This window comes from Bos mutus, chromosome 11 (assembly GCF_027580195.1).
Source record: "Bos mutus isolate GX-2022 chromosome 11, NWIPB_WYAK_1.1, whole genome shotgun sequence".
NCBI lineage: Eukaryota > Metazoa > Chordata > Mammalia > Artiodactyla > Bovidae > Bos > Bos mutus.
In genome coordinates, this window is record NC_091627.1 from 43,977,486 (window position 1) to 44,005,294 (window position 27,809).

Sequence of the window (27,809 nt, forward strand, 5' to 3'; positions counted from 1 at the left end):
CTACAGATATGTAGACAACCTGCCTTAGCTGCTCCAGCAAGGTGCACTTGGGAAAGGAAAGCTCTGAGCAGGGAGCGGAAGGCGTGAATGAAGAGGGAGAAAGAAGTTACACATTTATAATTGCAGAGAGGTCTAAAATCAGCATGGTTCCCAAGAGATCCAAAGTGGAAAAGCAGACCCTCAGTCTGCAATAACTCATTCTCCTGTCCAGAACCCCAGCCCACAGCTGTCCCTGATGGGGTGGGGGCATTTCATAATCACTTTGACTTCAGAGCCTCATGGTGAAACTGTCCCCAGAGCCAAAGGAGCCACTTTTTTCTCAGGCAGTGGACTGTGAATCTGATTCATCTGGGAAGCCCACCTGGAAAACCCTGTGGGGCAGGGGATGGCAGAGGGGATGAGTGCATGTATGTGCATGCTAAGTCACTTGTCATGTCTGACTCTTTGTGACCCTATGAGCTGTAGCCACCCCCAGGCTCCTCTGTCCATGGGGATTCTCTAAACAAGAATACTGGAATGAGTTGTCATGCCCTCCTCCAGGGGATCTTCCCAATTCAGGGATCCAACTTGTGTCTCTTCTGTCTCCTGCATTGGCAGGTGGGTTCTTTACCACGAGCGCCACTTGGGAAGCCCGAGGGGAGAAGTGGATGCATTTAAAGCCACCCCTTTCACAAGGCTTTCTGAGAAGGTTGGTCATCTGTACTGCTATAGGAACTCTGAGGTGTTGCTGGTGGGAGGGTGACTTGGTACAACCACTTGGGAGAACTTGTCACATTACATAGGAGAATCCAAGATGTGCAAAACTAACCCAGCAATTCCATTCTTCATTATGTGTCCTAGAAGAGCAGCTCTTAAGGCTTTTGGTTTCAGGACCCCCTTTCACTATGAAATATTGTTTAGGGTGCCAAATAACTTTTGCTTGGGTGAGTTATATTGACCAATATTTCAGTTCAGTTCAGTTCAGTTCAGTCGCTCAGTCATGTCCGACTCTTTGCGACCCCGTGAATCACAGCACGCCAGGCCTCCCTGTCCATCACCAACTCCCAGAGTTCACCCACACTCCACTCACATCCATTGAGTCAATGATGCCATCCAGCCATCTCATCCTCTGTCGTCCCCTTCTCCTCCTGACCCCAGTCCCTCCCAGCATCAGAGTCTTTTCCAATGAATCAGCTCTTTGCATAAGGTGGCCAAAGTACTGGAGTTTCAGCTTTAGCATCATTCCTTCCAAAGAAATCCCAGGGCTGATCTCCTTCAGAAGGGACTGGTTGGATCTCCTTGCAGTCCAAGAGACTCTCAAGAGTCTTCTCCAATACCACAGTTCAAAAGCATCAATTCTTAGGCACTCAGCCTTCTTCACAGTCCAACTCTCACATCCATACATGACCACAGGAAAAACCATAGCTTTGACTAGCTGGACCTTTGTTGGCAAAGTAATGTCTCTGCTTTTCAATATGCTATCTATGTTGGTCATAACTTTCCTTCCAAGGAGTAAGCGTCTTTTAATTTCATGGCTGTAGTCACCATCCACAGTGATTTTGGAGCCCCAAAAAATAAAGTCTGACACTGTTTCCACTCTTTCCCCATCTATTTGCCATGAAGTGATGGGACCGGATGCCATGATCTTCGTTTTCTGAATGTTGAGCTTTAAGCCAACTTTTTCACTCTCCACTTTCACTTTCATCAGGAGGCTTTTTAGTTCCTCTTCACTTTCTGCCATAAGGGTGGTGTCATTTGCATATCTAAGGTTATTGATATTTCTCCTGGCAATCTTGATCCCAGCTTGACCAATATTTACCACACTAGAAATTAAACCTAAGACTTTGATAACCTATTAATGCATTTACAAGTAACAATAAAAATGCATTACATAACCAACAAATAACATTTATGAAAAATAACTATTTTCTAAAACAAAACAACTTAGTGGGAAGAGTGCCATTGTTTTATAATCTTGCAAATCTGAGTTAATAGAAGACAGCTGGAATTCTCATATCTGCTTCTGCATGTCTGTGTTATCTCATGTAGTTGGTGGAAAACTTCACCATTGACTTAATGAGAGTATGAAAGCAAAAAAGCCAAAAAATCTTTATATTATTATGAAAACAGTTTTGACTTCTCAGATCCCCTCCTCCACCCCCACCAAGATCATCTCAGGGGTGCCCAGAAAACATTTCTTACTTTGATCCCAGGAGAAAAATACAAGCATGCTCAGAGTGGTCTTATTTGTAACAGAAAAAAGAAACCCAACTTAAATGTTTATAAATAATAGAAGTGATAAATTGTGATATATTCATAGTATCGCTGAATCTCACAAACAATACAAAAAACAATAGTTCAAAAGCATATATTATTTAGTGATATAAATATATGGCAAAACCTTAAAGAAAAGCAAGGACAATGGTTAACACTGGGGAAGAGGGAAAGAATACCACCACTGCCAAGGGATATACGTGGATTTTCAGAAATACTTCTGTTTCAGTTCAGTTCAGTTCAGTCGCTCAGTTGTGTCTGACTCTTTGCGACCCCATGAATCGCAGCATGCCAGGCCTCCCTGTCCATCACCAACTCCCGGAGTTCACCCAGACTCACGTCCATTGAGTCGGTGATGCCATCCAGCCATCTCATCCTCTGTCATCCCCTTCTCCTCCTGCCCCCAATCCCTCCCAGCATCAGAGTCTTTTCCAATGAGTCAACTCTTCTCATGAGGTGGCCAAAGTACTGGAGTTTCAGCTTTAGCATCAGTCCTTTATGATGGGCTAATATGCTTTGGGAACAAACAGCCCCTGAAATCTCAACGGCTTAAATACATTAAAGATTCATTACAGGCCAGCTAATATGGCCTCCATCAGTTGGTGTGTCTTGAATAAGTGTGATGAGGAGAGGGACCATGATAAGACATGCACTAGGTCTGAGAGGCCATCCAGAAGAGGCACTTGTTACTTCTGCTTACATCCTATTGGCCAGAGCAAGTCACATGGCCATGTGCATGTACAAGGAACTGAGGAAGTGCCATCTGATTATGTGCCCAGGAGGGAAATTGAGACATTTGGGTCATTTGATATTGTTCTACTTCATTAGGATCATTTGGCTTTAAGTTGAGTGGTAGGTTCATAGAGTACTTGCTTAATTATTAATTTATACATATAAATTTATAAATACATTTATGCTTATCATATGCTATTTACGTATATGGGCTTCCCAGGTGGCTCAGTGGTAAAAAAATCCACCTACCAAGCAGGAGACATGGGTCGGGAACATCCCCTGGAGGAGGGCATGGCAACCCACTCCAGTATTTTTGCTGGGAAAATTTCATGGACAGGGGACCCTGGCAGGCTACAGTCCATAGGATTACAAAGAATCAGACACAGCAACTAAACAATGACAACAGCAACTATATATATATATATATTATTTAAGTATATATATGTATATTAGGTATAAAATATTGGAAAGGAAGAAACCAAAAAAAGAGAAGAAAAAAAATAAATCTTTAATATTTTTTATCCAAATACATAATTTGTATATTTGGATTTTTAAAAAAGTGGAGGCCGAGAGAGGAGAAGGTGAGAGCTAAATTGAGAAACACTTGGAAGTCCTGGAGCAATGGTCTTTAAACTGGGGTAAACATATTCCCAGGGTCCAGGAAGACATTCTAAAAGGTTGTAATACATATTCTATTAAAGAATCAATTTCTAGATGCTCATTTCTAGATGTCCTCTTGACTAACATTGGTCTCCCTGAGAATACTCCTGTGTTTGATCTGTTCTTCTTTCCCCTTTCCTCTTTTCTAAGTGGCCTTTTCACATATTTTTCAAAAGAAAGATGTGCTCCTTCTTGTCATTTTGTCTTTGATAAAAATCTCCAGACGGGAATCAAAGAGACAATTCAAAGTGTTGGTTCTAGCTGAGAAAGTGAATTACTCCAAAGATAGGACTACAGATCTGTTTGCAAATCAGATGTTATCCCATCATTTTAACAAAGGTGAAGGAGAAACCAAGGAGAGAACATTTAGCAATATCACGTGATAAATGATTAATAATGATCTTGTTATTATGCATGAATTCCTACAATAAATTCCCTCCATCCTGAACATGTTTTCTTAGCACTTACATTTTTAAAAGTGAAAAATTAAAGCTAGAATTGATGATGACCCACTCTCATTCTGGAAAGAGTAATATTTATCCATGGATATGTGGAGGGGAAAGCACCAACTGTTTCATTAAGAAAAGCATTTCCAAAATATTCTTTGGGATAATAATATTTTATTAAAATGTTCAATAAACCTGTGATATAGTTATGTTATTTTGATGAATTGTGTGTTACTACTAATTGTAATGATAACTCATTCTGTAAGAAAATCTTCTTGCTGTAGACTAGCGCTAACAGAACTTTCCATGATGATTGGATTTGCTCCATCCAGTACAGCCCCATATGCCACGTGTTGCTATTAAATACCTGGAATGTGGCTAGTGTGAATGAGGAGCTGAATTTCAAATTTTATTTATTTAAAAAAGTTTTAATAGTCACACGTGGCTAGTGGCTATAGTGTTGGACAGCACAGCTTGAGAACTTTATGGCCACAGAAAAAGAAAAACTACTAAAGTTGAATTTGTATACATTTTTAAGAGAAATATGATAAAGTGATTAATAAAGTATTTTAATCATAAATGTATATTATGATAAAGTTTTATAGAGGAAGAGAAATGGAAATACAAATTCAAAGAGAAGAAGAAATAATGTAAAATTTCTTACTGTTAAGGAAGTGCACATTTGTGATATTTTTAAAAGGGTGATGGAGGATGTCAATTTCTTTAATATTTCAATTCTATTTGGATACATTTAAATGAGGGACAGCAATGATTTTTAAATGTTTAAACTGTTAAAATATTTCAGATTTACAGTGGACTTTTAATTTTTTGCAGCTATTTAAACTTAAGATTTGGAGCCCCAAATTTAAAACTTCCCTTAAAAACAGGTGTCCTAAAAAAAACACCAAAATCCAAACAAATGAGCCAAAAATACAAAGTTGCCTGTCTCTTATGCACACGTGTACACACACACTCCCCCCAACAGACCCCCAATTCCACACTGGCAATTACGGTGTAGCCGGCTAATGAACCACACTTGGTTAGCAACTTGGGGTAGTCTGGTCAGTTAGAACTCTTCAGAGGTGGGACAGCCTCAAAGAAGATTGTTAAGGATCAAAAGTTCATTTCAAAGTTGTTTGTATTGCTGCAACCTAAACCTGCTTGGCCTGAGCAGCCCTTGACGGACCACACACAGGTCTTTCGTGAGTGTTTGGTTTGGTTTTGGTGGAAACTGAGGCAATGACCTGAGTTAGGTGCAGACCTAGGACAGTGCACACAGGTCCCAAAGTGACTCGAACTGAACAAATCCAGAGGAAGCAGAATCTAGGAGGCAGAGGTGACCCTCAGAACATAAGTCTGCTCTCCACCTCCCCCCAAGGCCTCAGCCTCCCCATGGAAGTGGGCCGGGGTTTGGCATTCATGTGCTTTGTGCGTCACAAGGCATGCTAAACCCAGCGTGGTTATCCTCATTCACCCATGGCCTCCCTGCAGTGTTGCTCAACTCCAGGGGTCAGGAATGGTTCAGCCCATTCCCAGTGGCAGCAAGACAGGAGGCCCAGAGGAGACTGAGAGGCAGGGCACTGAATGACCCCAAGTCACCACCACCACCAACCCACCCCGGCGCTGTAGGGGATGGGAAAATATTCCCGTGACCCAGTGAGTGCTTCCCACGCAGGTGAGCACTGCCAGCCAGATGGGTGGAGGAGGGAGGGGGGCAGGGCTGGGTATCCTGGCAAGTGAGTGGCAGGATAGTGTCTTCATGTTGTGGGACCTGGGATTCCGGATCAGCAGCTCTGACTTAACCTCCGATTGACAAAGGTCAGGCCTCCGTTTCGCAAGGGCTTCCACTCTCGGCTGGGCCCTGCCCGGTTAGGCAGGCAGGAGGCCTGATGCTCAGCCTTTGGGACCAGCTCCCAGGAAGCTGCAAGGGATCCAAGTGGTCTTGGCAGCATGTCAAAGGCTGGCTTCAAGATGCTTTATAAGTGGGCTTTTGTACCAGGCCCAGGCTGAGGCTTCATAAGAACATGGAGGATGCCAGGGAAATCAGAACAGCTTTTTAAAAATAAGGCTCAGACCATAGGCAGGTGCTTCCATACCACTTGGACCATAGTGAAAGAAAAAGTGAACATCAGCCCAGAGGTGGAGAACACAACAGATGGGGGAAGATGGGGGAATGACTCCAAGAGACATGGGGTGTTAAAGAAAGTCTGGGTCTGCACCTTTTTTTCTTTGACTGTCACGCCACTTGTCATCTCTGAATGCCTCAGAGCTTGATGTTGTATCACATGGTGAATGCCTGCGTGTGTGCGTGCGTGCTAAGTTGCTTCAGTTGTATCCGACTCTTTGCCACCCAGTGGACTGTAGCCCACCAGGCTCCTCTGTCCATGGGATTCTCCAGGCAAGAATACTGGAGTGGATTGCCATGTCCTCCTCCAGGGGATCTTCCTGCCATAGGGATCAAACCCACATCTTGCCTGAGACAAGCTAAAGAGGACTAATAGCTGACAGCAGAGTTGATGGCCACTAACATTGGCTCTTTGAAAAAAATCTAGAAAACCCAATCATTCTCAGCCTTTATTTTAATGTGACTCACATGACCTTTACCTTCATGATTCACCTCTGTAGACAGTGCCAGATTTTGACACAACTGTCAAATGTGTGCAATTCCTGGGCCCTCATTTCATCTCTTTCACTCCAGCTTAGCAGCTCAGGAAGAATGCATGTAAGAGTATGGTCATTATAGGGTAACCTTGAATTGCTCTAAGTCATTAAAACAGTAAATTCTTTGCAAAACTGAGAATGAAATGAGGTTGCATCTCTTTTGTCAGTTCCATTACTTTGGCTCCAGCTTCATCCGCTCTACCGTAAGGATGGCCTTCTTTCTTTCCCCAGGTCACTTGTTCTGTGATGAACCCAGGAAGTCCAGGTTCCCAGGACGATTATCTGAAATGCAACAGTGACTCTTTTTATATATATATATATATACAGTCTTTAATATAAACAGTCTGTCTCTCTCTTTTTATATATATATATATATATAGTCTTTAATATAAACAAAAGCTTATGACAAAAAGCAAGACAATTTTTGTTTAAAGCTGAAGAACTGAGGCTTAGAATAATTAATTTAAAGATAATCTAATTTGGGACTTGGCATTTATATTTAACATTTCCAAATTTTTTTTCAACAATTAGAAGACTCCTGGTCTCTTGGACCACTGGAGCCACCTCAGATGCATGCCTTCAGCCTGGGAGCTCCTCAGTCACTGCCAAACGCAGGGTTCTTGGGTGGTCGCCAAAGCCCGAGGGGCCAGAGCCCACAGCAGCTTGTATGGTTGCTGCAGTTGCTGCCAGTATGTAATTCCATGACCTTGTCTGAGCCTCAAAGCCTGTCCTGGTTGCTCCCACTTGCTCAAACCCTGAGTCTTGGACTTCTCTTGCTGCTGATCCTGGAGTCTGTGGCACAGCCAGGAGCCCTGGTGCAGGTCCCACTGGCAATTGTCCTTTGAGCCCAAGACAGGATGGTCCCTGGCCCCTCTCACCACACTCAGCTAAGGCTGCTCCCCACTGGAGCCATGAGGAGCCACTGCCCCTGGGCAGCCTGGGCCAGGACAGCGTGTGGGGACAGGTTCCCTTGTCTGCCTGTGGTGGACTGGGGCCCACAGCTCCCTTCTCCTCTGCATTGCTATAGCCTAAGCCCACACCCAGTTCCTATCACTAAATGAGTTATGTGTCTTTCAAGGAGACAGACTCCTCAGTCATAAAGTCCTTGGAATCCATCTTGCAGCCAGGGGGTTGTGATTCAGTCTTTGAGAACTGCTGAACTTGGAAATGTGCCCTCAGCACAAAGGTCTGCTCATCTCCAAACCAAGCCAAGTTCTGACGGCATCTTCTGTCTTGTTCTCAGAGGACCATGTTGCAGTGGTATCATGCCATGACATCAGCCATGAATATTGGCTGCAGGCTGTGTTAGGGTGCCACGAGCTGCTATAATAAGCCCCAAGTTCAGTGATTTAACACATTAGAAGTCCACTCACCACTCACATAAGAGTCTAGTGCCTGATTCCTAGTCAGCAAGCGACTTTTTGTCATGTGGCTGTTGCCATTGTGTGGCTTTTTCCATCCAAGGGCCTGGAAGTCCTCTGCATCTAACTGACGGATGTAGAGGAGTCACATCCTCTTCTTTTTTTATTGCAGTAAAATACACATTAAATCTACCATTTAACCTTTTTAAAGTATATAGTTCAGTGGCGAGTACATGCACATTGCTTTGTAGCCATCACTGCGATCCATCTTCAGAACTTTTTCTTTTTTTGGCTACACTTCTGGCGTGTGAGATCTTAGTTCCCTGACCAGGGATCAAACCCATGCCCTTTGCAATGACCATACAGAGTCTTAACGATTGGGCTGCCAGGGAACTCCCTAGAACTTTTTCATCTTCCCAAATGGAAACTCTTTCCCCATTAAACACTAGCTCCCCATTTCCTGCTACCCCCCAGCTCCTGGCAACTATCATTCTACTCTCTGTCTCTGTGAATTCGGCTACTCTAAATACCTCATATAAGTGGCCTCTTGTGATATTTGTCCTTTTGTGACTGGATTATTTTGTTTAGCACCATGTCTTCAAGTTTCACCCATGTTGTGGCACCTGTTAGAATTTCCTTCCCTTTGAAGGCTGAATAATATTCCATGGTATGTGTACACCAGATTTCGTTTATCCATTCATGCGTTAATGGACAGTTGGGTTGTTTTAACCTCTTGGCTTTTCACATCCCCTTCTTAACCATCTTGACATGCAAGTGACATCTGTCATTTGATCCCATTCCTTAGGAGAACCTATTATATGGCCCCACCTACATACATAGGAAGCTGGGAAATGTAATCCCTGGCTGGGCAGCCACTTCCAGAAATAATTCAGCCAGGAAGATGAGGCACGATTTGTTGGTGGACAATTAGCTGTCCCTGCCATCCCCTCACCTTTGTACTTCCTAGAACCACCATTTACAGTGGTCCAGGAAAAATATCTTTTTTTTTTTCCAGCTTCAGTTCCTAACTGGATGAAGGTTTTGAAGTTTCAATGTACTTTCAGCAAAAGCTGTAGTAACATTTGTGTAGTCTTTTGCATTTTTCCATGTCCTTTTCATATGGTGTCATTGTTCTGTCTCTCTTGTTTTCTCACCAGATGATGTTTGTAGAGCTCATTCTGCTATAATAAATCCAATAAGTAGTAATTATTAATCTTCACAGCAACACCAGGTTTGATCATCTTCCCCTTGTGTATAAGTGAACATATTGAGATTTGTTCAAAGTTGTGTGTGCTTAGTCGCTCAGTCGTGTCCAACATTTTGCAACCCCATGCACAAGCCAGGTAGTAAATTGTGACTCCATCTGTCTATCTGTACCTCTTGCTTAGGGAGCCATCCTCATGGATTTGAGAAATAACCCTGATGTCCTTCAAAGGACACTTTGAGCCCCCAAACCAAACTCTGCCCCCAGAACACCCTCCTTGCTCTAGAAATGACAGACTCTCTCCTCTAGTACTCAAACTGAGACCCGCCTGGAGAATGTGGTAAGAAAGGGAGGCGAGATCCTCTCACTCTGGAACCTGTCCTGTGCTCCTGGTCCCCAGGAGCTTCCCGGGACCCTTGGAGCAAAAAAACAAAATGTCTTCTGATGCTGCTGCTGCCACGGCAGCAACAACATTCATGAAGCCACTTCTGTGTCCAGGCCCTGGGGGTGTATGCAGGAATAAGAAATGGTCCCTCCCCTCCGAGGAGTGCATTGTTCGACCAGTGAGACAGACATGGGAATGAATGCTGTCATATCATATGACAAGCGATATAGACAAAGTTCTATGGAAATTTGGAAGAGGGAGTCATTAATTTTGCTTTGTTATGGCAAGCTACAGCAAGAAGGTGACATCAGAGTTGGGTGTAGACAACGGAGGGAGGATTGGGGAGAGCTATTTCAGATAGAAGGGACTCAGTGGTGTCAAAGAATATGGTGTATTTGAGGATAAAGAGGAGGCACTGTGAAGGGAAAGCATGAGTTGAGACAGGCTGGGGGAAGACTTGAGGAGATTGGGTGGAGCCAGGGGTAAAAGGGCCATCATTCTACAGATGAGGCAAGATTATTAACTGGGGACAAATGCAACCAGAGCCATCTAATACACAGCTTCCTCTGGCTAGGATGAACAATGGGAAATGGAACTGATCATCTGTTTCATTCCAGTCCCATTCATTCCCACAGGGCAGGCCCACCCCAGCCATCCTGTATGCCATATGCCACGTAACTGGGTCATTCTGGGCAAAGGCCAGAAAAGAGACTGCCCGAGGACATCAGTACTCCCAAAACAACCCCTCCCCCTTGGCCTGTAGGCGAAGAGGGACTCTTGATAGGTTTTTTTCTTCCTAGTTGGCTTATAGGGGAGGATTAAGCTGAATCCCAAGTTGGTTATCTCAAAGCCGGGGTCTCTATCTGTTACCTGCAAAGACAGAATTGAAGCCTGGGAGTGCCAGGAACACTGTGGCCTCTCTCCTGTCCCATGGTTGAGCATGAAGGGGGTGGAGAGAGAAGGGAAAGAAGGTGGTGGAGAGAACAGAGAACAGTGTCAGAACCAGTTCACCATCACGCAGGTACTCACCAGCCCCTCACTCATACTTCCCTACCCCTTTACATCAGGATGGGATTCCCAGACTTCTAAGTAATTTACAATTAGAAGTGGAAAGCCAAGGGATTCTGGGTTAACAGTGAACTGTGGTGAGAAATCAAACCCTGAAGGTGGCAGCTGCCCCACCCAAGAAGCCAAAGCCCTTCTCTCATGGAGGCTGTGGGCCAGTGATGCTTTACTGACAAACCTGTGCCAACCTTGAGGGTACAGTGATGAAGGGGACATTCTTCCTGCCTTCAAGGACTTCACAGTCTGGTGGCAAAGGCAGGCAGGTACACAGCTCCCAGCATCTTAGGTGCCATGCATTGTGTAAACTGTGATGAATTCTATCTAATCTCTTCAAATGAAACATCTAATCAAGATACTGGGTAATCTGGCCTCTCCTTCTGCAAACTTATTGGATCAGTGGGATCCATTTCCAATATTATGAAAGACATACTGTATCATCATTTGCTAATCATAAATGACACCATGAAATTGATATAAAAATCTATTCAGAAAAACAATTCAGATTTTCTCATCAACATATATTATTCTATGGCAAAGCCTCTAATTAGTTATTTTATTTTCCTCTCAATTTTTTTCTAGTCTTCCAATGACTTTGTACAGCAAAGTTCTGGATTCCTTAATTCCTCTGAACTTTGCCAGATCTGGGGCTGTTTTGGTGTTCAACGATGGGGCTATTGAATTTTGAAACATTCAAAATTCAAGGCAGGGCCCACGATTGGGTTTTGTAAGAAACCATGAGTCTAAGCTGGTTAACGTACCTTAGCAGAGCAGATTTTTTAAAGATCCAGGATCTATTTTGAAGGAGTGGAATTGAGGAAGTTAAGAAATGACTCTTGAGAGTCCTTTGGACAGCAAGGAGATCAAACTAGTTAATACTAAAGGAAATCAACCCTGAATATTCATTGGAGGGACTGATGCTGAAGCTGAAGCTACAATACTTCGGCCACCTGACAGGAAGAGCCGACTCATTGTAAAAGACCCAATGCTGGGAAAGATTGAGGGCAGAAGGAGAAGGGGTTGACAGAGGATGAGATGGTTGGATGGATGGCATCATTGACTCAATGGACATAAGTTTGAGCAAACTCCAGAGACAATGAAAGACAGGGAAGCCTGGTGTGCTGCATGCAGTCCATGGGGTTGCAAAGAGTCGGACACGACTTAGTGATTAAGCAACAAGAAATAACAATGATAAGGATAAAAGGATCTTTGGATGAAAGTTATAGGAATATGAGTTTGAGCTCAAAACAAGGAAAAATTTATCATAGTTGGAACTATCCAAGACTGGTGGAGGTAATGGGTGTTTGTTGACAGAGGTCAAGCAGAGGGATGATGACAGTCAGAGGGTCTTATACTGGGAGGGAGGTTGAATGAGATAAACTCTACAGCCATTTGTGCTGAACTTGAGTCTTCACTCTGCTTTCAGCTGATGGAACAAACCTGGCCTGGCAACATCACCTTTCCTGGACTCCATTTTATCATTGCTGAGTTGGATAGAGGGAGCAATGGTCAGAGCCCTCACTGACCACTGTGAGTGAACCCCAGACCATTAGCCCTGGGTCTCAAAGGTAAGTGAGCATAGTCTTGGGACCTCTGGATCCTCAGGTCCATCTGATGACTTGGAAGTTCCTTTAATCTTCCACACTGGAGACCAGCCAGGCTGGTTTGTCTTGTTCTAATTATTATTTAGATGACTGTTTGGCTCATTCCTAGGCAAGGTTTAAATCAAGTCAGACCTGTTAATTGAATCAAAGTTATATAATCATATTTGGGCATTTAAGTGCAAACCAATTATTTCGAGCCCGAGTATCTTATACACAAGGAAGGAGTTCTGTTAAGTGTCGGGAATGTATGCTAATACATGAAGCCTAACCCCTAAAGTGGAGGGTGGAACACGCCAGGGCACTCCTGTTTCGATGAGGTTGTTGTAATAGTTATTGCTCTGGGCACATTCTGGGAGGATGCTGGAAACATCTCAAACAAATATGACATTGACATTACCCCAGCTTGTCAAACCCATTACATTTGGAACATGTCTTTCTGTAGCATTTGGCCTGGCTTATAAATGCATTATCAAAATCTGTAAGAGGTGTTGCCAGCAGCCTTCCCTTGGCCTTTCTGGTCATCAGCGTTCCTTCCTCTCCTGAAAAATATATGCCATAGGCATATATCTGTTAGGCGTTTCATTTTTTCACTTGGGCCTCTTTCTAGTTTTCAGTCTCAGTCTACAAGCCTCCAAACCTTGCAGTCCTCAAATAGTAGCCTCCTCTGCAAAGAGAGAGGAAAATAGGGAGGAGTAAGTAAGGAAGTAATTGGTGAGTTGATGGGACGGACTAGTGACATAAACCAACCCATCAGGAAGAAGATGCCAGACTCGAGATTGAAGTGTTTGCCCCTAAATGCTCTAAGGTGGGAATATAAACTGATACAGCCAGTATGGAGAACAGTACGGAGATTCCTTAAAAAAAAAAAAAAAAACTAGGAATAAAACTACCATATGACCTAGCAATCCCATTCCTGGGCATACACCCTGCAAAAACCATAATTCAAAAAGACACATGTACCCCAGTGTTCAGGCTTCCCCAGTGGCTCAGTGGTAAAGAACCTGCCTGCCAGTGCAGGAGATGCAGGAGACGTGGGTTTAGTCCCTGGGTTGGGAAGATCCACTGGAGGAGGGCATGGCAACTCACTCCAGTATTCTTGCTGGGAAAATCCCATGGACAAAAGAGCCTGACATGCTACAATGCATAGGGTCACCAAGAGTCAGACATGACTGACGTGACTGAGCACCAGCACACCCCATTGTTCACTGTAACACTGTTTACAAGAGCCGGGACATGGAAGCAACCTAGATATCCATTGACAGATGTGGTACATATATACAATGGGATGTTCCTCGCCATAAAAAGGAACAAATTTGAGTCAGTTGAAGTGAAGTGGCTGAACCTAGATCCTGTTATACAGAGTGAAGTGAGTCAGAAAGAGAAAAACAAATATTGTATATTAATGCATATATCTAGATATATGGTACTGAAGAACCTGTTTGCAAGGCAGAAAATAGAGAAAGGACATAGAGAGCAGTCTCCTGGACACAGTTGGGGAAGGAGAGGGTGGGATGAATTGAGAGAGTAGCATTGAAACATATACATTGCAATATGTAAAATGGATAGCTAGTGGGAAGTTGCCAGGGACCTCGACCCGGTGCTCTGTGACAACCTAGAGGGCTGGGATGGGGTGGGAGTTGGGAGGGAGGTTCAAGACAGGGGACATATGTACACTGACATCTGATTCACATTGTTGTAAGGCGGAAGCTAACACAACATTGTAAAGCAATTATCCTCCAATTAAAAAAAAATAATTTTTAAAGAAAAACACTCATCCAGGCCTCGAAACCTCAAGGGGGCCTCTAGCCCGGAGGTTCCCTGTACATTCTTCACTCCGCAATTGGAGAGCGAGGTACCAGGTGCCCATTTTCTGCCTGGTGTTAAGAACTGAGGTGGCAGGCTTTGCCAAGATAACTCAGCCTGAGAAACAATCAGATGTCATTGCTGGAGATGGTGTGCTTGCAGAGGAAGAGGCATTTTCTGCCCTCACATTTTATCTGTGTCTCTAACACAAAAGATCAGGTGCCTCTGAAGAGAAGCATTCTGGGGAGAGTTTCATCTTCACCACTGTCCTAATTAGGGAGCCCTTCAGCCTAGGAATTGCAAAAGCCAAGGAAGTACTGCTCACTAGAGGTGGGGACTTTGCTGCAGGTTTCATTGTAAACACACGGCTGAAGTGTGTCACACATGGGCAGGCATGCTGGTGTGTCCAAAATCAGCCACTAGCCAGAGGACATGGCCTTTCAGCAAGACCAAATGGAACAGCAGCTGATTTTTTTCAAATAGGCTTCATTAGACCCACAGAGGACTAACCCTCACCCTGACTTTGGATTCCACCTTTCTTGCCAGGAATTATAGTAAATGATTCTATCTGGAACTGAAGGCCTTGATAGACTTTGATGTGGCTTTGGAGTCTTTTGAGAGTCAGCTGTCAGGACTCAGCCATTCAGACCACTCACAGGTCCCCAGGGCACCTATGACACAGGCAAGCCCATGACATCTGGCAAGACTATTAACTTTAGGCAGGAAGGTAGGTGTCAGCTTGTCAGAGAAGATCTGAGCAAGCATTCCAAGCAAACCCTTCCACATAGGGAGCTCAGTCCCTAAGCAAGAGTCAAGATAAGGGTGACCATCTAGCCTCTAAGAGAGCAGAGCAGGGCAAAGGCCACACCCACCGTGTGCTGAGCTCAGGGAAGAAGAGGCTCAACTGGGTCCTGCTCAGTCCCTTGAGGGACTTTCAATGAGAAACAGGTAAGAACACCATCCCTGCCCTGCGCTCTGGGATGGCGGCTGTGAGCCCTCAAGATTCTACAGAGCTGAAAGGTAGCCTACATATTGCTTGTTGTTCAGTTGCGATTTCGTGTCTGACTCTCTGCGACCCCACGGACTGCAGCACAGGCTTCCTTGTCCTACACCCAGAGTTTGCTCAAACTCATGTCCATCCAACCATCTCATTCTCTATGTTGCTTGGCTGGGGGATAATGGATTCAGGCCCAGGTTTAATTGCATCACTCACACAGAAGGCTCTGATCAAAGAGTTATTTTCAGATGACATAGATCCCCATGAGGCACTTGCCTCCTGCCTGTGACACTTTCAAGAGTGACTCTTGCCACATGACTGTAGTGACAAATAGAGCTTTTCTCCAGTGATGTCACTGAGAATTCCAAACTTCTCCGAAAGGAAGAGGGGTGACTACAAATACAGACTTCCCAGTGTATCTCACTTCTTAAACTCCTGTATTTGTAGGCATAAAAAGAAAGCTTAGAATGATGAGTACAGGGAACTTGAAAACAAAGATGCTTTTCAAGTTATGAAATCTGGTTGTTGTTGTTACTAGTTCAGAATATATCGTGTAGCTTGAGTTTCTAAAACAGGAGGTGACCAGATTCAAAATTCAAAGTATTTAAGTGGTGGTTTGGGAGCAGGTATTTTAAGGAAGTTTAGAGGAAAGAATTGGCACCATAGGTTGGTGGTCACTTTAATGAAACCTGTTTGAAGTGCACTCAGCAGTGCTGAGCATTCAGCTGTGCTCAGCAGTGCTCTGAGGTCCTGGGTTTCATATAAGATAATCACAATTTCTCCTTTTAAGGAAAATTGAGTCTTATTTCTTAATCCTATCCATCCTTCAAGACCCAGCTCAAATGCCACCTCCCTCCATAAGCCTTCCATGATTGAGCCCAGGTGAAATTTCCTTTTCTCGCCACTCTCACAGTACTTTATCCTCACCTCTCTGATAACTATTTTCCATTTTCTATAAAGCAAGTTACATACTTGTTTATATTCACACATTTCAAAAGAATGAAATCTTACAGACTATGTTCTTTGACCACAATGGAATGAAATTAAACTGAATAAAATACCTAGATAATTATAAATATTTGAATATTAAATATTTAATACTTCTAAATAAATATGGATTAAATAAGCTACTTTAAGAGAAATTAGAAAATATTTAAGCAGAATGATAAAAAGTCAATATTACATTTCCATTTATAAAATTTATAGGGTACAGCACTTAGAGAGAAATCAATAGCACCAACCTGATCATATTAGAAAAGAAGAAAGGTTTAAAATTAATTATCCAAATTTCCACTTTAAAAAGAAAAATAAGGAAATTAAACCCAAGGAAAGAAAAAACAATAAACATAAAATAGAAATCAGTATATCAGAAAACAAACTGTAGGGATTTTTAACAAACTTGAAAACTGGTTGTTTGAAGTTTCATAAAATTTATAAACCCATAGTAAGACTGATCAGTTAAAAAAAGAGAAAATTCAAGTTACCAATATATGGGATGGAAGAAGGACCACTCCTACAGGCATTATAATGGTAATAGGGGAATACTATGAACAACTTTATGCCAGTAAGGTTGATAACTAAGTGAGATGAACTTTCTTTGAAAAGTACAACTTACCAAAATTGACCCAGAAGAAACAGAAGATCTAAATAATCTATATTTTATAAAGAAATTCAATTCATTATCAGAAGCTTGCCACAAAGAAAAGTGAAGTTGCTCAGTGTGTCTGACTCTTTGCGACCCCATGGACTGTAGCCTACGAGGCTCCTCCATCCATGGAATTTTCCAGGCAAGAGTACTGGAGTGGGCTGTCATTTCCTTCTGCAGGGTATCTTCCCCACCCAGGGACAGAACCTGGGTCTCCCGCATTGCAAACATGCTTTTACCATCTGAGCCACCAGGGAAGCTCCCTATGCCTAGATGATTTCACTTGTGAATTAGATTCATTTAAGGAGAAAAAAAGTATAAATCATGCACAAGCGATTTCAAAAAGAGAGAAGAAGGGAAAGTTTTAAAATTCATTTTAGGAGATATGAATAACCCTGATATCAAGACCTGACAAGACATCTAAGGAAATGAAGTGATAGACCAATATACCTGTGAATATAGACACAGAAATCCTCAACAGAATATAAGCAAATGAAGTTCAGCAATACATAATAATAATAATAATGCGTTGTGACCAAGTGGAATTTATCCCCCAAATATATACAAAATGCACAAAACCCCTCTTTTGTAAGTTTTATTTGAACTTTTAAATGTTATGGACATATTTCATTATATTGGTTTCTAGCATCTGTTAAGAATAAATTATAGGAGTACATAAAGCCTCTTTTACTATTTTTGTAATTTCTAATCTATAGTTATTTAAGAGGGCTTCTCTGATAGCTTGGAATAAAACACCAAACTAATAAAAAATTAGTTCAAGAACAATCAAGTTCAAGAACACCATAACAAATCTTTATTGTGAACCTGTAGTTGAATGAAATATCACATTTCTTGTGACATCAACTCTATTCCAAAATTTAGAAACCATTTAAACATGGGTTTGAAACATACACACTGAACAATATTTATACATGTATGAAATAGAATTGTTTTCCCAAAACATGTTCTTTTTCATTATTTCCCACATCGAATCCTAGTTTTTAAATGCCTTTTAGTTTCAAGTGTTCTATCTTTATAAAATAAAATCTGAAATTTTAATATTTTATTTCTTGTTGAAAAATAATTTTCTAGCCATGACTCAGAGAGGGGGAAAGTGAATGCAGGTCCAGCCTGCTGACTTCCATAGCAGAGGCTCCAGGAATCTCCCACCCCATATTCCCCTCTGAACTGACCCCCTGAAGAAGTGAGAGTAGTTTGTGGAGGCATCTCTGTGATCTGGTGTTGGTAGAGTTGGGGGAGATGGGAATAGGCCCTGTATTTGTGGTTAAGGAGTTGGATGTCATACTCCAGGCAAAAGAGAGTCACTAAGGCTTTTAACAGAGAGAAACATCATTAATCTCTGTGTAGCAAGGTACCATATTTCATCCAGTCTAAGGTACTTGATTGTGTAAACCACCATTATTATAAGTACCTCTAAGAGGGACTTCCCTGGTTGGGTTAGTGGTTAAGAATCTGCCTTGCAATGCAGGGGATGTGGTCAGGGAACTAAGATCCCACATTCCACAAGCCACAGGCAACCAAGCCTTTCGCTGCTGAACCCTCGTGCCGCAACTAGAGAGTCTGGGTGCCATAACGAAAGATCCTGATTGGTGCAACTAAGACCTGATGCAACCAAATAAATAAATGAATGAATTTTTTAAGTACCTCTAAGAAAGAGAAAAATGGAGCTCAGAGAGATTAAGTCACTTGCTCAAGGTCACACAGGTAGAAGCTGGACTTTGAATTCAGATAGTCTGTCTCCTGAGACAGCACTCTTTACTGCCACACTATTATTCACACTCAAAAAAGGAGAAGGGAGTTGCCAATGCAGTAGGGATGTCAAATAAGATTAGGTCATCCAAGCTTGGCACAGGAACAGTTTGTAAAGGGAGCGGGTGGTGGGCAGAAACCAGACAGCAGCGGGCTGCAGAGAGACTGGGTGTGAAGAAGTAGAAACACCACTGTGGACCTCTCTCATGAGGTGTGGCAATGAAAAGGAGTTGGCGGTTGGCTTTTTAACTTTTTTTTAGGTTGGGAGGGAGTTGGGCAGTCTTACTGGTTAAGGAGAGGGAGCCAGGGTGGAGAGAAAATAATCAGGTCTGGGAAGTCTGCAGAGGTAACAGGAATGGGATCTGGAGTGAAGGCAAAGCCTGGAGGAGATGGGACACATCCTCAGGCTAAGCATAGGAACCTGGGCTCCTATGTTTGGAGATGCTGGTACACTTATGGGAGCAGGAACCTGAGGGGCTCAGATGCTCTCTTCTTGGTGGAACAGGTGGTGAGGCCATCAGCGGATAGTGAGGGAAATAGGACATTGAGGATGAGGTGCTTTGGTATGGTGACACGGAAAAGGAGAAGGAAAGGGACATGGAGAGGAGCTAGACCCCACCTTCCCCCAGGAATGTTCCCCAAGACTTTAGCTGTATTACCACATACTACTAATTCCACAAAACAGCCTCTGCCCCCAAATGCCTGACTACTCTTGGCCCATCTCATCCTGAGAGGAATAGTTCACATCTCACTTGTAGGAATAGGTTGGGGACATGCTCTGCTGGTGCTGTGGCATTAGTGGAAAGCAGATTTGGGTCCTTTCTTTATGTGGGGCAATGAGAAAAGAGTGTAGGTTTTAGATTCCTGGATTGAATCCTGGTCCCACTATGCCCCAGCTGTGTGACTTTTAGTAAGTTACTTAGCCTCTCTTCTTCAACTCCTCATCTGTACAGCAAGGATAAATATAGTGCCTATCTCATAGGATTCTTAAACATTTTAGAACTCTGTTGCTGTTAAGTCACTTCAGTCGTGTCCGACTCTGTGCGACCCCATGGACAGCAGCCCACCAGGCTTCCCCGTCCCTGGGATTCTCCAGGCAAGAACACTGGAGTGGGTTGCCATTTCCTTCTCCAATGCATGAAAGTGAAAAGTGAAAGTGAAGTTGCTCAGTCGTGTCCGACTCTGTGTGACCCCATGGACTACAGCCTACCAGGCTCCTCCGTCCATGGGATTTTCCAGGCAAGAGTACTGGAGTGGGGTGCCATTGCCTTCTCCATCTTTAGAACTCTACCAGACACATAATAAGTGCTCAAAAATGTTAGCTATTACTATGCGATCCTATTCTGATCTCTTACCCTGGTTGGCCTTGAAAGATGCCAGAAAACTCTGGCTGAGGCTCTAATGGGCCAATAACTCATTGGAAGGCACTTGAAGTCACTTATTTCTTTAACCAGCCAATGTAGATTTTTCTCTAGCAAGTGTCCCATCAGTTATTTTCCAGAGATAAAGAAGGAGAGGTTTAAACTCACTTCTAAGGACTGATTGTATTACAATGTTAACCCTTAAGATGCCATTCACCAATGTTTCAGAAAATTAGTTCTGAGAAGCATTAAGAGCAGTTAACTAGAGGGGTGGAATGGGGTGGGATATGGGAGGGAGGTTTAAGAGGGAGGGGACATATGTATACCTATGGCTGATTCATGTTAATATATGGCAGAAACCTACACAATATTGTAAAGCAGCTGTCTTCCAAATTTAAAAATAATTTTTTTTTTTTTTAAAAAGAGCAGTTGACATTTTTCTTGGTTCTTTCAACCAGGGCTTGCCTGGAAATCTTACTGTTTGCAAGTTCACATCTTATATTTGCGAAAACTCTTCCAGATGTGTGACAGAAAAAATAATTGGTTTAGCAAATCGTATTCATCTTAATACACATAACTGAAAAGTCAGGAGGGTATTTGGTTGGTACTCAGGCATAGCTAGACCCCGTAGTTCCTGTGATGTCATCAGCCCTCGGGTGCTTCACAGCCTTTGGCTCTTTTCTTTTTTCTCTGTTGCCATTCTTCAGGCAGTTTCCTTTTATACAGCGGCCTCCATAGCTCCAGGCTTACAGATTCCCAGTTTCATGTCTTGCAGAAAGAGAGAATATTTTCCTTGTTATTCCAGAAAACATTCTAGAATTAATTCTGAATTTTACTAATGTGGATCATAAGTTCATCCCTGAACTGGTTGCTAGGACTCGGGCCATGAAATACACTGATCTGCCACACTGCATGGAAAGAAACCAACAAATATGCCCATACATGAACACCCTGTCTAGGGTCATTGCCCCCGGAAGCACAGCCCAGCACTCCAGGTGCTGGGAAACTAACAGATTTTCAGGTAAAGCTCTGTATTTATCCATTTCCCAGGAGCTATTCTGACCTGAGCCTCACTTCCATGTGTGCTGAGAGGGGACACAAGTTTCTTATTCTTCTGACATTATGTATAGAGATATAGGGCTTCCCAGAGTTGTCTCTGCCCCTGAAATGCAAGCATGTGTGAAGCAGACACTGTCAACACCCCTACAATATTTCCCAGGGCCTCTACCACCGTGTGAATGCTGGCCAGATCTCCCAATGCACTGGGCTTTCTCTGGCAGCCGGAGCCTGCTAGACTGGCGGCCATGTGGCTGATGACAGGCCAGAAGTTTCAGAGAACTGAACTCCCCCCAGCTCCAGAGCAGCCCCCAGCAGTGGAAGATGCGAATTGGTGCAGCAGCAGCTACTCAGATGCGATAACTCTGAGATGACTCTGCTGTGTGGACTCCAGAGTTTCCAGTGGGGTTAAGCTCCAGTTAGCCTTGTTGCTATTTGGTTTTAAAACATTCTCTTCATGGGACTTCCCTGGTGGTCCAGTGGGTAAATAAATCAATTTGTTGTTTAGTCACTAAGTCTGTCGACTCTTTGCAATGCCATGGACTATAGCCCACCAGACTCCTCTGTCCATGGGATTCTCCAGGCAAGAATACTGGAGTGGGTTGTCATTTCCTTCTCCAGGGGATCTTCCCGACCCAGGGATAGAACCCGTGTCTCCTGCATTGGCAGGTGGATTCCTTACCGCTGAGCCACTTGGGAAGGCTCTAAATAAATCAGTGTGCTGTGCTTAGTCTCTCAGTCATGTCCGACTTTTTGCCGACTTTGTCCGACTCCATGGACTGTTGACCGCCAGGCTCCTCTGTCCATGGAATTCTCCAGGCAAGAATACTGAAGTGGATTGCCATCCCCTCCTTCAGGGAAATCTTTCCAACCCAGGGATTGAACCCAGGTCCCCTGCAATGCAGGCGCATTCTTTACCAGCTGAGCTGCCAGGGAAGCCCTAAATAAATCAATAAATATTTTTTAAAATGTCCCCTTCATGGATGTTTTCCCTCCCTCACTTCTATTCTTGTTGTGTTGACTCGGATCACCTCCCCACAAAAACTGCACTCAAATCTTTGTGTCAGGGTCTTTTGGGGGGAGAATTGAAGCTAAGAGAGCATCTACATGCATGCACACATGTGAGCTCACTGTGTCACAAAGATCATGTCTTGTTTGGTCTGTTCAACACCTCCTCTCCCACCAGGAGAGATGCCCTCCTTCACTGGGGATGACTCTCCTTCTTCTCCTTCCCAAGAACTATTAGGAAGAAAGCAGACATTGCCAGAAAGCAGAGATCGCTGTGCTGGCTGCACACCATTGTAATGCTCATCCTAGCACACAGCACAGTACCAGGCCTGGGTAGTCATGTTCGTGGAATGCGTGAATGTGAATGATGACACATTTGAGATGAACAATCACCTCAAGTTCAGGGGAAGTAACATCCTTTTTAGGGAATGGCTTAAGAGTAGCCAGGCTGGTGTCCTCAGGAGTGGTGTTTTTTCCTGGTCTACAAACTAGCAAGAACTAATTGTGTATGAAAATCCCTTGGATGCTGTGACTGGGTACCCCCAACTTAAGAAAACTCAGTGGCCATACGAATAAAACGTCATAAAGATGTGATCTCACTCTTAGAAGTTCTTTAAGAGAAAAAGATACACACACACATAAAGGAGTTTATCACAGTGATGTGAATGAGAAAAGAATTTGGAAGGAAGAAATTCATCACCATGACACATAAGAGCAGACTTCAAGCTTCTCCTGGACCCTTAGACTTGGAAAAATTGTTCTGCCTGAGAAAGGGGGGGAATGTGTTTGGACACTAGAGAGGAGATGGCAGAGAGGGAGTGGGGTTGGTGCATTCAGGGCAAGCCAGGCATCCTGCATTGGAATCTGCTCCTGTGGCAGCTCAGACCCCCCCACTTTGTAAATTAACTTTTTTCTTTTGTTGAAATATAATTGATTTACAATATTGTATTAGTTTCAAGAGTCACAGCAAAGTGACTCAGTTATACATATGTATGTTTATATCTGTATTCTTTCTCACTCCTTTTCCATGTTTATTTATTATGAGATATTGAATATAGTTCCTTGTGCTATATAGTAAATCCTGTTGATTATTTGATATATGGTAATTTGTACCTAATGTGAGAGTTAATTCAATACTCTCAATTTATCCTTCCCCCTGCCCCACAAATTAACTTTTTAATTGAAGTAGAACATAAATAAACTACACAAATCAAGGGTGAACTGGGTGATGTATTTTTTACAAAGTAAACATGTTTGTGTAACTATCTTGCAGATCGAGATATTGGACATTACTTAAACCCCTGCCTTGTCCCCTCTCCCCATCATCTTCCCCCTAAAGTAACTACTACTGTGATATCTGTCATCATAGCTCAGTTTTGCCTCTTTTGGAAATTTGTATGAGGGGACCACAGAGTCTGTGGCATTTTGTATCTAATATCTTCCAGCCAACATTACAACTGTGAGTTAAACTGTATTGCTCCCTGTAACAATGATCTGTTCTTTTTTATTGCTGTCTAGCATTCCATCAATCAACTATTGATTTATGTATCCAATCTTTTATATGCTACTCCTTTGCTGTTTGATGTGAACAGAAAAGAAATAGCTTATGAGCATGGAGATAGAACCTTGAGAAAGTTCACTGTCAGAAATTTACAGAATTGAAGGGGATGTTTTGAACTCTCAGGGCCCTTGAACTGGATTCTGGGGGAAACTTTAACTCTTTAGGGAGAATGATGCCTCTGGGTTACACTGACTCTGTGGCAGAACCTCTGCTAAGTGTTTGACCCTCTTTACTTCAGTTAATCCTCAATAACAATCCCATTTTTATGGAGTATTATTATAGGTATTATTAACCCCATTTTAAAGACAAGAAAATTGAGGCTCTGTGAGTTAAGTGACTTTCCCAACAACAGCAATGGGTGTGTAGAAATATGGGGAAATATAATTAGAAATTTTAGAGTTGAATTAACTTGTAGATAAAATTGATAATAACCAGTACAAAAACTAGAAGGGATGTTTATATCAAAGATTCCTTTTAAAGTTCTGTTAAAAACTAGTGAAATCACAGAAGCTTAAAACATTCTTTCACTATTATAGTAATTTTTCAATGAAAAAAGAATTTGAAAAAACACTTTGAATCCTTCTGTGCACCTCCCAAACCAGCCCCTTGTGACTCAGCTCAGCCTCTTTCACCTCACTCTCCTTTTCTTTTTCCCAGACTTCAGACCAGATTAGATTGCTTATCTAGTTTCTCCTATGATCTTACATCCTCCAAATATACACACACCCTGTTTTTGTGAGATGAGGCCTCTTTTTTGGAGTGTCAGCTCTTGGCTTAGTAAGCCTTGCTCTGATTTGATAATTTTCTGCTTTACGCTCGTAAAAACTACTGGGACATTTATGGATCTACATAAATAAAAGCATCAGCACCTTGCTGCAGAGATGGGCTCCTCCCACCTCTAGTGTGAGTCTGGCTTGTGTAGCCTGGTGTAGAGGTCTTCAGAAATCTCCAGCCTCACACAGAGACGAACATGGCCCCTTGGCACGTCAGTTTCTGAGATGAGGATGGTGGCCATGCCACGGGCAAACCTCTGTTTTCCAGGTTGACTTTGCCCATTTGTCATTACAGATACTGATTCAGCTGTTGTCATGAAGACCTGATATAACAGAGGCTTAAACCAGGCAGAAGTTGATTTTTTTCTCCCCTAAGCAATCCAGAATGGATAAAAGGGCTCCATCCTGTCAGGGACCTAAGTTTCTATTTTGTTACTTTGTTAAATTTCGGTTTCCTTATCTATGAAGTGAGAGTGTTTTCTCCTCAGCATTGTTGAAGCTTAAGTGGGCTATTATGTGAAAATTTGAGGCTTTATATTTATATATGACTTAAATTTGTATAAATCATATTTGAATTTACATATTAAATGTGATGCTTAAATGAGTTGTTATGGGAAAGTGCTAAGAATGTGCTGTGTGCTAAGTTGCTTCAGTCATGTCGGACTCTTTGAGACCCCATGAGCTGTAGCCCACCAGGCTCCTCTGTCCATGGGATTCTCCAGGCAAGAATACTGGAGTGGGTTGCCATTTCCTTCTCCAAGGGATCTTCTTGAACCAGGGATTGAACCCTCGTCTGTTTTGTCTCCTGCATGGGCAGGCAGGTTCTTAACCACTAACACCACCTGGGAAGTGCTAAGAACAATGTCTGCCATACAATCGGAGCTTTATACATGGATATCTGTGTATATATTAACTATATGTATACTAATGTGTATCTGTTAACAAAGTTGGACACGACTGAGCCACTGAACTGAACTGAACTGAACTGATACTGTGTATATATTAACTAGTATAATTATTACAGAGGCTTTTTTTTTTTGGTGTGTGCATGAAGTGGTAGTGATGGTGATGTTGATGGTGGTGGTGAGGTGATGATGGTGGAGTGGTGGTGGAGCTGATGGTCATAATGGTGATGGTGGTGGTGACGATAGTCATACCGGTGGTAGGAGAGAAGGAATCAGGTCGTATAGGTCCTCATATGTTGTGGTAAAGACTTCAGAATTTATTCTGAGTATAATTGGAAACTGATGAAGCCTTTTGAGCAAGAGAGTGGAATAAACTGATTTATAACTTCAAATGCTCTCTGGCTGCTGTGTGCTGAATAGACTGAAGAGGACCAAGAGAAGAGGCAGGGGGCTTAGTCAGGAGGCCCCTGCAGGGGTGTGAGGCGGCTCAGACCTGAATGCTAGTGAAGGAGATGGTGACGGCAGTCAAATTTTACCCAGGATGGGTCAAGCTCACTGGGCCTTCACGTGGCCTTTGCACGGCTGTTCCCGAAGCCTGGAAAATTCTTCCCCCAGAACATCCTCTGGCTCACCTCCATCCCTTTATTCATGTCTTTGTTCAAATATCGCCCCCTCCCAGGGGCCTCCTCTGACTGTCCTAGCTAAAACACAGTTTCTTTATAGAACTTATCCAAAATCATGTGATTTTTTTCCCTTTTTTGGCTCAGTAACTTATCTCTGTCAACCTCCTCTCCCCCTACAGGGGGAGATTCCACAGGACCAGGGACCTACTTATTTCACCTGGCCACTGGCATATATTAGGTGTTCAGTAGATACTTGTTGAATGAATAAATAAGTAAAAGTTCAAAGCACTGGTAAGAAGGTTGGAAAGCATCACCTCCAGAGGCAGCTGCACTCACCGGAAGGAGTCACTGTGTCAGCCAACCTGCTGGGTAGGAGGAGAGAAGAAATGTAGCTGGATTCAACTTAGCTCTGAGGTCAGGCTTTCTGACTTATTTATTCATACCTCACCTCATTCCACAAAGGATTAAACATGGCTTATAGGAAATGTACAGTGTGTTAGTGAAATGTAATGCAAAATGAAATTAGGAAGAGGGAAAGGACCAATCAGAATAGGTTGATAGATTTCCCTGGCAGTCCAGTGGCTAAGCATACTCACAATGTAGAGGGGCCTGGGTTCAATCCCTAGTCAGGGAACTAAATCCTATATGCAGAAACTAAGAGCCAGCACAGTTAAAAAAATAAATAAATTTTTTTAAAGAAAAAAAAATAGGGTGTCTAGGTATTATAGGCCTGAGATATGTGGGTGGCAAATGTCTCTCTGAGTTTGCTGGTGGCCGAAAGCAGAAAGTACAAAGCTTCCTGTGAAACTGGGTAAAGACACAGAAAGGGAAGCTGGCTGGTGCGGCTGGTGGGAGAGTGTCAGTGGTTCACTGTGGGCCCCTTTAGAGGAGCTCTGTTGGTGGAGCCAGCAGTACATTTCCTCTTACTCCAGTATTTTGGGGGGTGGAAAGGAAAAGAGGACTAGGAGGCAGGAGTCATTTTGAAAATCTAGCTCTGTGCATGGCCACACCTCCTGTTTTATCCAATTCTCCAAGTTGGGCCTCTGCAAGCCCAGTTGATGGACCCTCTTTGAGAACCCAGGCCTTGTCAGCCACCTCACTGTCCTCCTGTGAGAGGCACATCATCCATATTCTACTTTCTGGATGAATGATAAGTTGGAGACACTCTAGATGGTTATGCTTTATTTTATTGTACTGATTTATATGTTTGTATTGATATGTCTGACCTAAACTCCAGCAGAAGCTGAGGCTCCCATTAGCCTTCAGTTGGTTAACTGCTTTGGAATGTGGCAAACAGTAGGAGTCTAATTCCTTTTGTGAATTGCGTTCATTACACAAGAGTCATTGTTCCAGGAGCAGAGTTACTCACCAGAGTGAGCTGAATGGCATATCTGGACAGGTCTATTTGGCAGTCAGTCATCAGGCAGCTGTGACTGCCCCTGGTTTATTGGTTTCTGACTTAATCTAGATTGTCTCTCCCTTAGCACTGATGCTGGCAAACAAGCCAAGGGACTCTCAGCTCTTATAAAACTAATCAACTCTTTCCTAGGGAGCTGTAACACGGAGTCTTTGACTTCCACTCTAGCAGCTAATCCTGAGTGGACCCTGCATACATCTGAGGTGCCTCAGAACATGGTTTTAAATCACAGGTGATGGAAACACCAAGTCCATCAGTAGGAAAATAAGCTGTGAATTCTGTTTGTAGAACAGAAATAAACAGAATCATCTCAGCAATAAAAAAAAAAAGAACTGCTGAAATACAGGCGTACTTCACTTTATTGCGCTTTCCAGATATTATGTTTTCCACAAACTGAAAGTTTGCAGCAGCTCTGTGTTGAGCAAGTCTATGAGCACCATTTTTACCAGAGTGATTGCTCATTTTCTCTCTGTGCCACATTTTGGTAATTCTTGTCATATTTCAAACTTATTTTATTATGCC

General features: G+C 43.0%; 1 long non-coding RNA gene across 2 annotated transcripts in view; it reads left to right on the top strand.

Annotated features, from left to right (window-relative positions):
- Positions 1-27,809, top strand: part of LOC138989885 (uncharacterized) — a 148,815-nt gene that overhangs the window by 49,727 nt on the left and 71,279 nt on the right. The window contains exons 2-3 of one of the 2 annotated variants that reach the window (XR_011466036.1): positions 598-688; positions 12,191-12,332. This is a non-coding gene — a long non-coding RNA (uncharacterized lncRNA). The remainder of the gene's footprint in view (positions 1-597; positions 689-12,190; positions 12,333-27,809) is intronic. The other variant, XR_011466037.1, reaches the window with a different exon arrangement.